The sequence below is a fragment of the Amphibalanus amphitrite genome, unplaced genomic scaffold (assembly GCF_019059575.1).
Source record: "Amphibalanus amphitrite isolate SeventyFive unplaced genomic scaffold, NRLGWU_Aamphi_draft 001210F_arrow, whole genome shotgun sequence".
In the NCBI taxonomy this organism is placed as follows: Eukaryota; Metazoa; Arthropoda; class Thecostraca; order Balanomorpha; family Balanidae; genus Amphibalanus; species Amphibalanus amphitrite.
In genome coordinates this window covers 99,997-112,714 of record NW_024882704.1, presented here as the reverse complement: position 1 = coordinate 112,714, position 12,718 = coordinate 99,997, and the positions used below count along the sequence as shown (strand labels likewise).

At 51.3% G+C, this 12,718-nt stretch overlaps 1 protein-coding gene across 1 annotated transcript in view; it reads right to left on the bottom strand.

Moving 5' to 3' along the window:
* Positions 1–12,718, bottom strand: part of LOC122371145 (CAD protein-like) — a 117,663-nt gene that overhangs the window by 17,647 nt on the left and 87,298 nt on the right. The gene's annotated exons all lie outside the window — the stretch shown is intronic.

Genomic DNA, 12,718 nt, shown 5'->3' with positions numbered 1-12,718 from the left:
CAGGGTAAGGGTTAGACCCACAGGGGAAGGAGAAAGGCGCGAGAGGCACAGACACTGACAGACAACACAGGAAACCGTCGGATAAACATAGGGATAGGAACGGGTCAGACCGATAGATACAAATGGCAAAAGAAATGTTTTGAGGCGAGGAGCATGCAGATAGACAGAATAGGGATGAAAAGAGGAAAAGAGAACGATGGGTGGCGGGGAAATAATACAAAATTACACATGGTTAGAATGGTAGGGACTAGGAGAAGAGGTAGACATTGGACAAAACTGATAGGGGGAGACAGCATCTTACAGTCCTACAGACGTTTAAAACGCGGGTTACTGTTGCTCTTATCAATCGCTGCACGTTTTAAACCGATTGTTCATTCTCAAAATTTTGTACTACCCAGAAAGAGAAACATGTCCGTGCGTGAAGTTAGCGTCAGCAACAGCAACGAATACAGCGTCGGATTCAGAATCGCTTAAAAAACTCATATTAGGTCAATTGGGGGACGGGGAGCAAGAATATGACCTTTATTTGGCCCTAGCTCTTACCCATTACCCCTTAATCGGCCCTTAAAGGAAGGGGCGCGTCAAAAGTGCCTCAAGGGTTCGTCTGATCGCCAAAACAAGGGTCGCAATCGATTCCTCGGGTCAATATCTAGCCGCAGCCTCGGGTTCCAGATGTGTGCAACTTACCCCTTACCCCTTAATCGGCCCTTCCCAGCCAGCAATTCGCTTGGGCTGAACTGTGGCAAGCGTCGGGCAGCTTGGGCTTAGCTTGGGTTTGCCCACTTTGATCAAAACCAATGTATTTTTTACTAGGGCTGAGCTGGGGCATGCCGCAGCTATGCCCACGTGCGGATAGCAGTAGCTCAGCCCGACATCTGCCCGCGCATCCAAAACAGGCTTAACTTGGGCGGAGCGCGGGCTGATCAAGCTGGCTGTGTCCTTCGGCTAACTGCAGTAAAGCCGGAGCTTAGCCATACTTGTTCGGCTGTTCGCGCATGCGCAGTTCTGCGCCAATCATGTGCAGCGTTTGTGACAGTCTGCGCGCTGTGCGACGAAACGACACACCGGTGTTGGGGCATTTGGTGGTTGATGTTTGGGCGCGTGTGACAGCGCGAAGAAGGGATAAGTGCTCACTGCTCTTATCAAGTGGACTGGCATGGAGTTTTACGGTAGGTAAGTGTATTGAATGGTGCGCTTGATCGTATGTAAACGTCATGATTTAGACTGAGTTTGACGCCATCAAACATGACCGGAGCAAAATTGTTGGCTGGGTTAAAGGAAGGGGCGCGTCAAAAGTGCCTCAAGGGTTCGTCTGATCGCCAAAATAAGGGTCGCAATCGATTCCTCGGGTCAATATCTAGCCGCAGCCTCGGGTTCCAGATGTGTGCAACTTACCCCTTACCCCTAAATCGGCCCTTAAAGGAAGGGGCGCGTCAAAAGTGCCTCAAGGGTTCGTCTGATCGCCAAAATAAGGGTCGCAATCGATTCCTCGGGTCAATATCTAGCCGCAGCCTCGGGTTCCAGTTGTGTGCAACTTACCCCTTACCCCTTAATCGGCCCTTAAAGGAAGGAGCGCGTCAAAAGTGCCTCAAGGGTTCGTCTGATCGCCAAAATAAGGGTCGCAATCGATTCCTCGGGTCAATATCTAGCCGCAGCCTCGGGTTCCAGATGTGTGCAACTTACCCCTTACCCCTTAATCGGCCCTTAAAGGAAGGGGCGCGTCAAAAGTGCCTCAAGGGTTCGTCTGATCGCCAAAATAAGGGTCGCAATCGATTCCTCGGGTCAATATCTAGCCGCAGCCTCGGGTTCCAAATGTGCGCAACTTACCCCTTACCCCTTAATCGGCCCTTAAAGGAAGGGGCGCGTCAAAAGTGCCTCAAGGGTTCGTCTGATCGCCAAAATAAGGGTCGTAATCGATTCTTCGGGTCAATATCTAGCCGCAGCCTCGGGTTCCAGATGTGTGCAACTTACCCATTACCCCTTAATCGGCCCTTAAAGGAAGCGGCGCGTCAAAAATGCCTCAAGGGTTCGTCTGATCGCCAAAATAAGGATCGCAATCGATTTCTCGGGTCAATATGTACGTCTGTATACTTAGCGAATTATTGACATTGACGTTCAGCGACAGATTCGCGGACCCCTAGGAATCCGCTGAAAATCCCTATATAGGGGTAAATTGGGGCGTAGAGTCGCGTGGTGCAATCCGTTAAACCCTACACCTAATACTTTTCCCGCTAGAGGGCAGCAAAGTTCCAGCGACAGGTTCACCGGACCCCTAGGATTCCGCTGAAAATCCCTACATAGGGGTAACCTGGGGCGTAGAGTCGCATGGTGCAATCCGTTAAACCCTACACCTAATACTTTTCCCGCTAGAGGGCAGCAAAGTTGAAGCGACAGATTCGTCGGACCCCTAGGATTCCGCTGAAAATCCCTAAATAGGGGTAAATTGGGGCGTAGAGTCGCGTGGTGCAATCCGTTAAACCCTACACCTAATACTTTTCCCGCTAGAGGGCAGCAAAGTTCCAGCGACAGATTCGCCGGACCCCTAGGAATCCGCTGAAAATCCCTACATAGGGGTAACTTGGGGCGTAGAGTCGCGTGGTGTAATCCCTTAAACCCTACACCTAATACTTTTCCCGCTAGAGGGCAGCAAAGTTCCAGCGACACATTCGCCGGACCCCTAGGATTCCGCTGAAAATCCCTATATAGGGGTAACTTGGGGCGTAGAGTCGCGTGGTGCAATCCGTTAAACCCCACACCTAATACTTTTCCCGCTAGAGGGCAGCAAAGTTCCAGCGACAGATTCGCCGGACCCCTAGGAATCCGCTGAAAATTCCTACATAGGGGTAACTTGGGGCGTAGAGTCGCGTGGTGTAATCCGTTAAACCCTACACCTAATACTTTTCCCGCTAGAGGGCAGCAAAGTTCCAGCGACAGATTCGCCGGACCCCTAGGATTCCGCTGAAAATCACTACACACTACACAGGGGTAACTTGGGGCGTAGAGTCGCGTGGTGCAATTTGATAAACCCTACACCTAATACTTTTCCCGCTAGAGGGCAGCAAAGTTCCAGCGACAGATTCGCCGGACCCCTAGGATTCCGCTGAAAATCCCTACATAGGGGTAACTTGGGGCGTAGAGTTGCGTGGTGCAATCCGTTAAACCCTACACCTTATACTTTTCCCGCTAGAGGGCAGCAAAGTTCCAACGACAGATTCGCCGGACCCCTAGGATTCCGCTGAAATAGGGGTAACTTGGTCGCCAGACCCCTAGGATTCCGCTGAAAATCCCTACATAGGGGTAACTTGGGGCGTAGAGTCGCGTGGTGCAATCCGTTAAACCTTACACCTAATACTTTTCCCGCTAGAGGGCAGCAAAGTTCCAGCGACAGATTCGCCGGACCCCTAGGAATCCGCTGAAAATCCCTACATAGGGGTAACTTAGGGCGTAGAGTCGCGTAGTGTAATCCGTTAAACCCTACACCTAATACTTTCCCCGCTAGAGGGCAGCAAAGTTCCAGCGAAAGATTCGCCGGACCCCTAGGATTCCGCTGAAAATCACTACACAGGGGTAACTTAGGGCGTAGAGTCACGTGGTGCAATCCGTTAAACCCAACAACTAGTACTTTTCCCCCTAGAGGGCAGCAAAGTTCAAGCGACAGATTCGCCGGAACCCTAGGATTCCGCTGAAAATCCCTACATAGGGGTAACATGGGGCGTAGAGTCGCCTGGTGCAATCCGTTAAAACCTACACCTAATACTTTTCCCGCTAGAGGGCAGCAAAGTTCCAGCGACAGATTCGCCGGACCCCTAGGAATCCGCTGAAAATCCCTACATAGGGGTAACTTGGGGCGTAGAGTCGCGTGGTGTAATCCGTTAAACCCTACACCTAATACTATTCCCGCTAGAGGGCAGCAAAGTTCCAGCGACAGATTCGCCGGACCCCTAGGATTCCGCTGAAATAGGGGTAACTTGGTCGCCGGACCCCTGGGATTCCGCTGAAAATCACTACATAGAGGTAACTTTGGGCGTAAAGTCGCTTGGTGCAATCTGTTAAACCCTACACTTAATACTTTTCCCGCTAGAGGGCAGCAAAATTCCAGCGACAGATTCGCCGGACCCCTAGGAATCCGCTGAAAATCCCTACATAGGGGTAACTTGGGGCGTAGAGTCGCGTGGTGTAATCCGTTAAACCCTACACCTAATACTTTTCCCGCTAGAGGGCAGCAAAATTCCAGCGACAGATTCGCCGGACCCCTAGGAATCCGCTGAAAATCCCTATATAGGGGTAACATGGGTCGTTGAGTCGCGTGGTGTAATCCGTTAAACCCTACACCTAATACTTTTCCCGCTAGAGGGCAGCAAAGTTCCAGCGACAGATTCGCCGGACCCCTAGGAATCCGCTGAAAATCCCTACACAGGGGTAACTTGGGGCGTAGAGTCGCGTGGTGCAATCCGTTAAACCCTACACCTAATACTTTTCCCGCTAGAGGGCAGCAAAATTCCAGCGACAGATTCGCCGGACCCCTAGGAATCCGCTGAAAATCCCTTTATAGGGGTAACATGGGTCGTTGAGTCGCGTGGTGTAATCCGTTAAACCCTACACCTAATACTTTTCCCGCTAGAGGGCAGCAAAGTTCCAGCGACAGATTCGCCGGACCCCTAGGATTGCGCTGAAAGAGGGGTAACTTGGTCGTCGGACCCCTGGGATTCCGCTGAAAATCACTACATAGGGGTAACCTGGGGCGTAGAGTCGCATGGTGCAATCCGTTAAACCCTACACCTAATACTTTTCCCGCTAGAGGGCAGCAAAGTTCAAGCGACAGATTCGTCGGACCCCTAGGATTCCGCTGAAAATCCCTAAATAGGGGTAAATTGGGGCGTAGAGTCGCGTGGTGCAATCCGTTAAACCCTACACCTAATACTTTTCCCGCTAGAGGGCAGCAAAGTTCCAGCGACAGATTCGCCGGGCCCCTAGGAATCCGCTGAAAATCCCTACATAGGGGTAACTTGGGGCGTAGAGTCGCGTGGTGTAATCCCTTAAACCCTACACCTAATACTTTTCCCGCTAGAGGGCAGCAAAGTTCCAGCAACACATTCGCCGGACCCCTAAGATTCCGCTGAAAATCACTACACAGGGGTAACTTGGGGCGTAGAGTCGCGTGGTGCAATCCGATAAACCCTACACCTAATACTTTTCCCGCTAGACGGCAGCAAGGTTCCAGCGACAGATTCGCCGGACCCCTAGGATTCCGCTGAAAATCACTACACAGGGGAAACTTCGGGCGTAGAGTCGCGTGGTGCAATCCGTTAAACCCTACACCTAATACTTTTCCCGCTAGAGGGCAGCAAAGTTCCAGCGACAGATTCGCCGGACCCCTAGGATTCCGCTGAAAATCACTACACACTACACAGGGGTAACTTGGGGCGTAGAGTCGCGTGGTGCAATCTGTTAAACCCTACACCTAAAACTTTTCCCGCTAGAGGGCAGCAAAGTTCCAGCGACAGATTCGCCGGACCCCTAGGAATCCGCTGAAAATTCCTACATAGGGGTAACTTGGGGCGTAGAGTCGCGTGGTGTAATCCGTTAAACCCTACACCTAATACTTTTCCCGCTAGAGGGCAGCAAAGTTCCAGCGACAGATTCGCCGGACCCCTAGGATTCCGCTGAAAATCACTACACACTACACAGGGGTAACTTGGGGCGTAGAGTCGCGTGGTGCAATTTGATAAACCCTACACCTAATACTTTTCCCGCTAGCGTATATTCGAATGCAGTATGAGTAGAGCATGGGTCCCGAAAAATTCTTCAGAAACTAGAGAAATTCTCGCGGGGCAGGACGTCTGTCAAACTAGCAGCGAGCTGCGAGCAGCGAGAAACGGGCCATCCCGATTTAGCTGAAAATTTGCTCACAGAGCCTTCTCAGCACGCTGATTCCGAAAATCATGGTCTCTAGGTTGAGAATCTTTACCGTTCTCGAGATAGAACCCTCTAAAGTTTTCGACGCCCATGACCGGGCCATCTCGATTTGGCTGAAAATTGGCTCACAGAGCCTTCTCAGCACGCTGATTCCGAAAATCATGGTCTCTAGGGTGGGAATCTTTACCGTTCTCGAGATAGAACCCTCTAAAGCTCTTACCACCCATGACCGGGCCATCCCGATTTGGCTAAAAATTGGCTCACAGAGCCTTCTCAGCACGCTGATTCCGAAAACCATGGTCTCTAAGGTGGGAATCTTTACCGTTCTCGAGATAGAACCCTCTAAAGTTTTCGGCACCAAAGACCGGGCCATCCCGATTTGGCTGAAATTTGGCTCACAGAGCCTTCTCAGCACGCTGATTCCGAAAATCATGGTCTCTAGGGTGGGAATCTTTACCGTTCTCGAGATAGAACCCTCTAAAGCTCTTACCACCCATGACCGGGCCATCCCGATTTGACTGGGATGGCCCGGTCGATTTGACAGACCATGATTTTCGGAATCAGCCGCAGCGTGCTGAGAAAGCTCTGTGAGAAAATTTTCAACTAAATCAGGATGGCCTGGTCATGAGTGTCGAGAACTTTAGAGGGTTCTATCTCGAGAAGGGTAAAGATTCCCACCCTAGAGACTATTATTTTCGAATCAGCGTGCTTAGAAGGCTCTGTGAGCAATATTTCAGCCAAATCAGGATGGCCCGGTCTTTGGTGTCGAAAACTTTAGAGCGTTCTATCTCGAGAACGGTGAAGATTCCCACCCTAGAAACCATGATTTTCGGAATCAGCGTGCTGAAAAGGCTCTGTGAGCAAATTTTCAGCCACATCGGGATGGCCCGGTCATGGGTGGTAAGAATTTTAGAGGGTTCTATCTCGAGAACGGTAAAGATTCCCACCCTAGAGACCATGATTTTCGGAATCAGAGTGCTGAGAAGGCTCTGTGAGCCAATTTTCAGCCAAATCGGGATGGCCCGGTCATGGGTGTCGAAAATTTTAGAGGTTTCTATCTCAAGAACGGCTAAGATTCCCACCCTAGAGACCATGATTTTCGGAATCAGCGTGCTGAGAACTGAGAAGGATCTGTGAGCAAATTTTCAGCCAAATCGGGATGGCCCGGTCATGGGTGGTAAGAAATTTAGAGGGTTCTATCCAGGGCTGCGGAGTCGGAGTCGGAGTCGGAGTCGGAGTCGGTCGGAGTCGACAGTTCTGACCGGAGTCGGAGTCGGAGTCGGAGTCGATTTTAGAAACCCCAGCCGGAGTCGGAGTCGGAGTCACCGAAAATCTGTCGACTCCGCAGCCTTGCTAGGTCTGCGGAGTCGGAGTCGGGAGTTGGAGTCGGTCGGAGTCGACAATTCTGCCCGGAGTCGGAGTCGGAGTCGGAGCTGGTTTTTGAAAGCCGGAGTCGGAGTCGGAGTCGGAGTCGCCGAAAATCCATCGACTCCGCAGCCCTGGTTCTATCTCGAGAACGGTAAAGTTCTCACCCTAGAGACCATGATTTTCGGAATCAGCTTGCTGAGAAGGCTCTGTGAGCCAATTTTCAGTCTAATCGGGATGGCCCGGTCTTTGGTGCCGAAAACTTTAGAGGGTTCTATCTCGAGAACGGTAAAGATTCCCACCCTAGAGACCACGATTTTCGGAATCAGCGTGCTGAGAAGGCTCTGTGAGCCGATTTTTAGCCAAATCGGGATGGCCCGTTCATGGTTGGTAAGAGCTTTAGAGGGTTCTATCTCGAGAACGGTAAAGATTCCCACCCTAGAGACCATGATTTACGGAATCAGCGTGCTGAGAAGGCTCTGTGAGCAAATTTTCAGCCAAATCGGGATGGCCCGGTCATGGGTGGTAAGAACTATAGAGGGTTCTATCTCGAGAACGGTAAAGATTCCCACTCTAGAGACCATGATTTTCGGAGTCAGCGTGCTGAGAAGGCTCTGTGAGCCAATTTTCAGCCAAATCGGGATGGCCCGGTCATGGGTGGTAAGAACTATAGAGGGTTCTATCTCGAGAACGGTAAAGATTCCCACTCTAGAGACCATGATTTTCGGAGTCAGCGTGCTGAGAAGGCTCTGTGAGCCAATTTTCAGCCAAATCGGGATGGCCCGGTCATGGGTGTCGAAAACTTTAGAGGGTTCTATCTCGAGAACGGTAAAGATTCCCACCCTAGAGACCATGATTTTCGGAATCAGCGTGCTGAGAAAGCTCTGTGAGCAAATTTTCAGCTAAATCGGGATGGCCCGTTTCTCGCTGCTGGGGACTCGCTGCTCGCAGCTCGCTGCTAGTTTGACAGACGTCCTGCCCCGCGAGAATTTCTCTAGTTTCTGAAGAATTTTTCGGGACCCATGCTCTACTCATACTGCATTCGAATATACGCTTCCCGCTAGAGGGCAGCAAAGTTCCAGCGACAGATTCGCCGGACCCCTAGGATTCCGCTGAAAATCCCTACATAGGGGTAACTTGGGGCGTAGAGTCGCGTGGTGCAATCCGTTAAACCCTACACCTAATACTTTTCCCGCTAGAGGGCAGCAAAGTTCCAACGACAGATTCGCCGGACCCCTAGGATTCCGCTGAAATAGGGGTAACTTGGTCGCCAGACCCCTAGGATTCCGCTGAAAATCCCTACATAGGGGTAACTTGGGGCGTAGAGTCGCGTGGTGCAATCCGTTAAACCTTACACCTAATACTTTTCCCGCTAGAGGGCAGCAAAGTTCCAGCGACAGATTCGCCGGACCCCTAGGAATCCGCTGAAAATCCCTACATAGGGGTAACTTAGGGCGTAGAGTCGCGTAGTGTAATCCGTTAAACCCTACACCTAATACTTTTCCCGCTAGAGGGCAGCAAAGTTCCAGCGAAAGATTCGCCGGACCCCTAGGATTCCGCTGAAAATCACTACACAGGGGTAACTTAGGGCGTAGAGTCACGTGGTGCAATCCGTTAAACCCAACAACTAGTACTTTTCCCCCTAGAGGGCAGCAAAGTTCAAGCGACAGATTCGCCGGAACCCTAGGATTCCGCTGAAAATCCCTACATAGGGGTAACATGGGGCGTAGAGTCGCCTGGTGCAATCCGTTAAAACCTACACCTAATACTTTTCCCGCTAGAGGGCAGCAAAGTTCCAGCGACAGATTCGCCGGACCCCTAGGAATCCGCTGAAAATCCCTACATAGGGGAAACTTGGGGCGTAGAGTCGCGTGGTGTAATCCGTTAAACCCTACACCTAATACTATTCCCACTAGAGGGCAGCAAAGTTCCAGCGACAGATTCGCCGGACCCCTAGGATTCCGCTGAAATAGGGGTAACTTGGTCGCCGGACCCCTGGGATTCCGCTGAAAATCACTACATAGAGGTAACTTTGGGCGTAAAGTCGCTTGGTGCAATCTGTTAAACCATACACTTAATACTTTTCCCGCTAGAGGGCAGCAAAGTTCCAGCGACAGATTCGCCGGACCCCTAGGAATCCGCTGAAAATCCCTACATAGGGGTAACTTGGGGCGTAGAGTCGCGTGGTGTAATCCGTTAAACCCTACACCTAATACTTTTCCCGCTAGAGGGCAGCAAAATTCCAGCGACAGATTCGCCGGACCCCTAGGAATCCGCTGAAAATCCCTATATAGGGGTAACATGGGTCGTTGAGTCGCGTGGTGTAATCCGTTAAACCCTACACCTAATACTTTTCCCGCTAGAGGGCAGCAAAGTTCCAGCGACAGATTCGCCGGACCCCTAGGATTGCGCTGAAAGAGGGGTAGCTTGGTCGTCGGACCCCTGGGATTCCGCTGAAAATCACTACATAGGGGTAACTTGGGGCGTTAAGTCGTGTGATGCAATCCGTTAAACCCTACACCTAATACTTTTCCAGCTAGAGGGCAGCAAAGTTCCAGCGACAGATTCGCCGGACCCCTAGGAATCCGCTGAAAATCCCTACATAGGGGTAACCTGGGGCGTAGAGTCGCGTGGTGCAAACCGTTAAACCCTACACCTTATACTTTTCCCGCCCCTATGTAAGGATTTTCAGCGGAATCCTAGGGGTCCGGCGAATCTGTCGCTGGAACTTTGTTGCCCTCTAGCGGGAAAAGTATTAGGTGTAAGGTTTAACGGATTGCACCACGCGACTCTACGCCCCAGGTTACCCCTATTTAGGGATTTTCAGCGGATTCCTAGGGGTCCAGCGAATCTGTCGCTGGAACTTTGCTGCCCTCTAGCGGGAAAAGTATTAGGTGTAGGGTTTAACGGATTGCACCACGAGACTTTACGCCCCAAGTTTCCCCTATATAGGGATTTTCAGCGGATTCCTAGGGGTCCGGCGAATCTGTCGCTGGAATTTTGCTGCCCTCTAGCGGGAAAAGTATTAGGTGTAGAGTTTAATGGATTGCACCACGCGACTTTGCGCCCCAAGTTTCCCCTATATAGGGATTTTCAGCGGAATCCTAGGGGTCCGGCGAATCTGTCGCTGGAACTTTGCTGCCCTCTAGCGGGAAAAGTATTAGGTGTAGGGTTTAACGGATTGCACCACGCGACTCTACGCCCCAAGTAACCTCTATGTATTGATTTTCAGCGGAATCCCAGGGGTCCGGCGACCAAGTTACCCCTATTTCAGCGGAATCCTAGGGGTCCGGCGAATCTGACGCTGCAACTTTGTTGCCCTCTAGTGGGAAAAGTATTTGGTGTAGGGTTTAAGGGATTGCACCATGCGACTCTACGCCCCAAGCTACCCCTATATAGGGATTTTCAGCGGATTCCTAGGGGTCCGGCGAATCTATCGCTGGAACTTTGCTGCCCTCTAGCGGGAAAAGTATTAGGTGTAGGGTTTAACGGATTGCACCACGCGACTCTACGCCCCAAGTTACCCCTATGTAGGGATTTTCAGCGGAATCCTAGGGGTCCGACGAATCTGTCGCTGGAACTTTGCTGCCCTCTAACGGGAAAAGTATTAGGTGTAGGGTTTAACGGATTGCACCACGCGACTCTACGCCCCAAGCTAACCCTATGTAGGGATTGTCAGCGGATTCCTAGGGGTCCGGTGAATCTGTCGCTGGAACTTTGCTGCCCTCTAGCGGGAAAAGTATTAGGTGTAGGGTTTAACGGATTGCACCACGCGACTCTACGCCCCATGTTACCCCTAAGTTGGGATTTTCAGCGGAATCCTAGGGGTCCGGCGAATCTGTCGCTGGAACTTTGCTGCCCTCTAGCGGGAAAAGTATTAGGTGTAGGGTTTAATGGATTGCACCACGCGACTCTACGCCCCAGGTTACCCCTATTTAGGGATTTTCAGCGGAATCCTAGGGGTCCGGCGAATCTGTCGCTGGAACTTTGCTGCCCTCTAGCGGGAAAAGTATTAGGTGTAGGGTTTAACGGATTGCACCACGCGACTCTACGCCCCAAGCTACCCCTATATAGGGATTTTCAGCGGATTCCTACGGGTCCGGCGAATCTGTCGCTGGAACTTTGCTGCCCTCTAGCGGGAAAAGTATTAGGTGTAGGGTTTAACGGATTGCACCACGCGACTCTACGCCCCAGGTTACCCCTATTTAGGGATTTTCAGCGGAATCCTAGGGGTCTGGCGAATCTGTCGCTTGTACTTTGCTGCCCTCTAGCGGGAAAAGTATTAGGTGTATGGTTTAACGGATTGCACCACGCGACTCTACGCCCAAAGCTACCCCTGTATAGGGATTTTCAGCGGATTCCTAGGGGTCCGGCGAATCTGTCGCTGGAACTTTGCTGCCCTCTAGCGGGAAAAGTATTAGGTGTAGGGTTTAACGGATTGCACCACGCGACTCTACGCCCCAAGTTACCCCTATGCATAGGGGTACACATAGCTATGTAGGGATTTTCAGCGGAATCCTAGGGGTCCGACGAATCTGTCGCTGGAACTTTGCTGCCCTCTAACGGGAAAAGTATTAGGTGTAGGGTTTAACGGATTGCACCACGCGACTCTACGCCCCAAGTTACCCCTATATAGGGATTTTCAGCGGATTCCTAGGGGTCCGGCGAATCTGTCGCTGGAACTTTGCTGTCCTCTAGCGGGAAAAGTATTAGGTGTAGGGTTTAACGGATTGCACCACGCGACTTTATGCCCCAAGTTACCCCTATGTAGGGATTTTCAGCGGAATCCTAGGGGTCCGGCGAATCTGTCGCTGGAACTTTGCTGCCCTCTAGCGGGAAAAGTATTAGGTGTAGGGTTTAACGGATTGCACCACGCGACTCTACGCCCCAAGTTACCCCTATGTAGGGATTTTCAGCGGAATCCTAGGGGTCCGGCGAATCTGTCGCTGGAACTTTGCTGCCCTCTGGCGGGATAAGTATTAGGTGTAGGGTTTAACGGATTGCACCACGCGACTCTACGCCCCAAGTTACCCCTATATAGGGATTTTCAGCGGATTCCTAGGGGTCCGCGAATCTGTCGCTGAACGTCAATGTCAATAATTCGCTAAGTATACAGACGTTCAATATGTAGCCGCAGGCTCGGGTTCCAGATGTGTGCAACCACAGTGTACCTATATAAATACAGTGGCGGCAAATGCGCTTGGTCACGTGACCAAATCTGCACGTGCGGTTGTGGCGAGGGCACTTCCCGAAACTCTGGTGCCAACGGCCTCGCGGCGCCCATAGAGAATACATGGGGCCTTTTCTTTTCAGACCTATCGTGTCTAAACCAAGCCATTTAGTGCAAGGATACGACTGGTTTGAGATTCAGTCGTCTTTTGGCTATAAGTCGGCATAAGAAACGTATTTTTATCGGCAAAATTCGCTAAGTACCAGG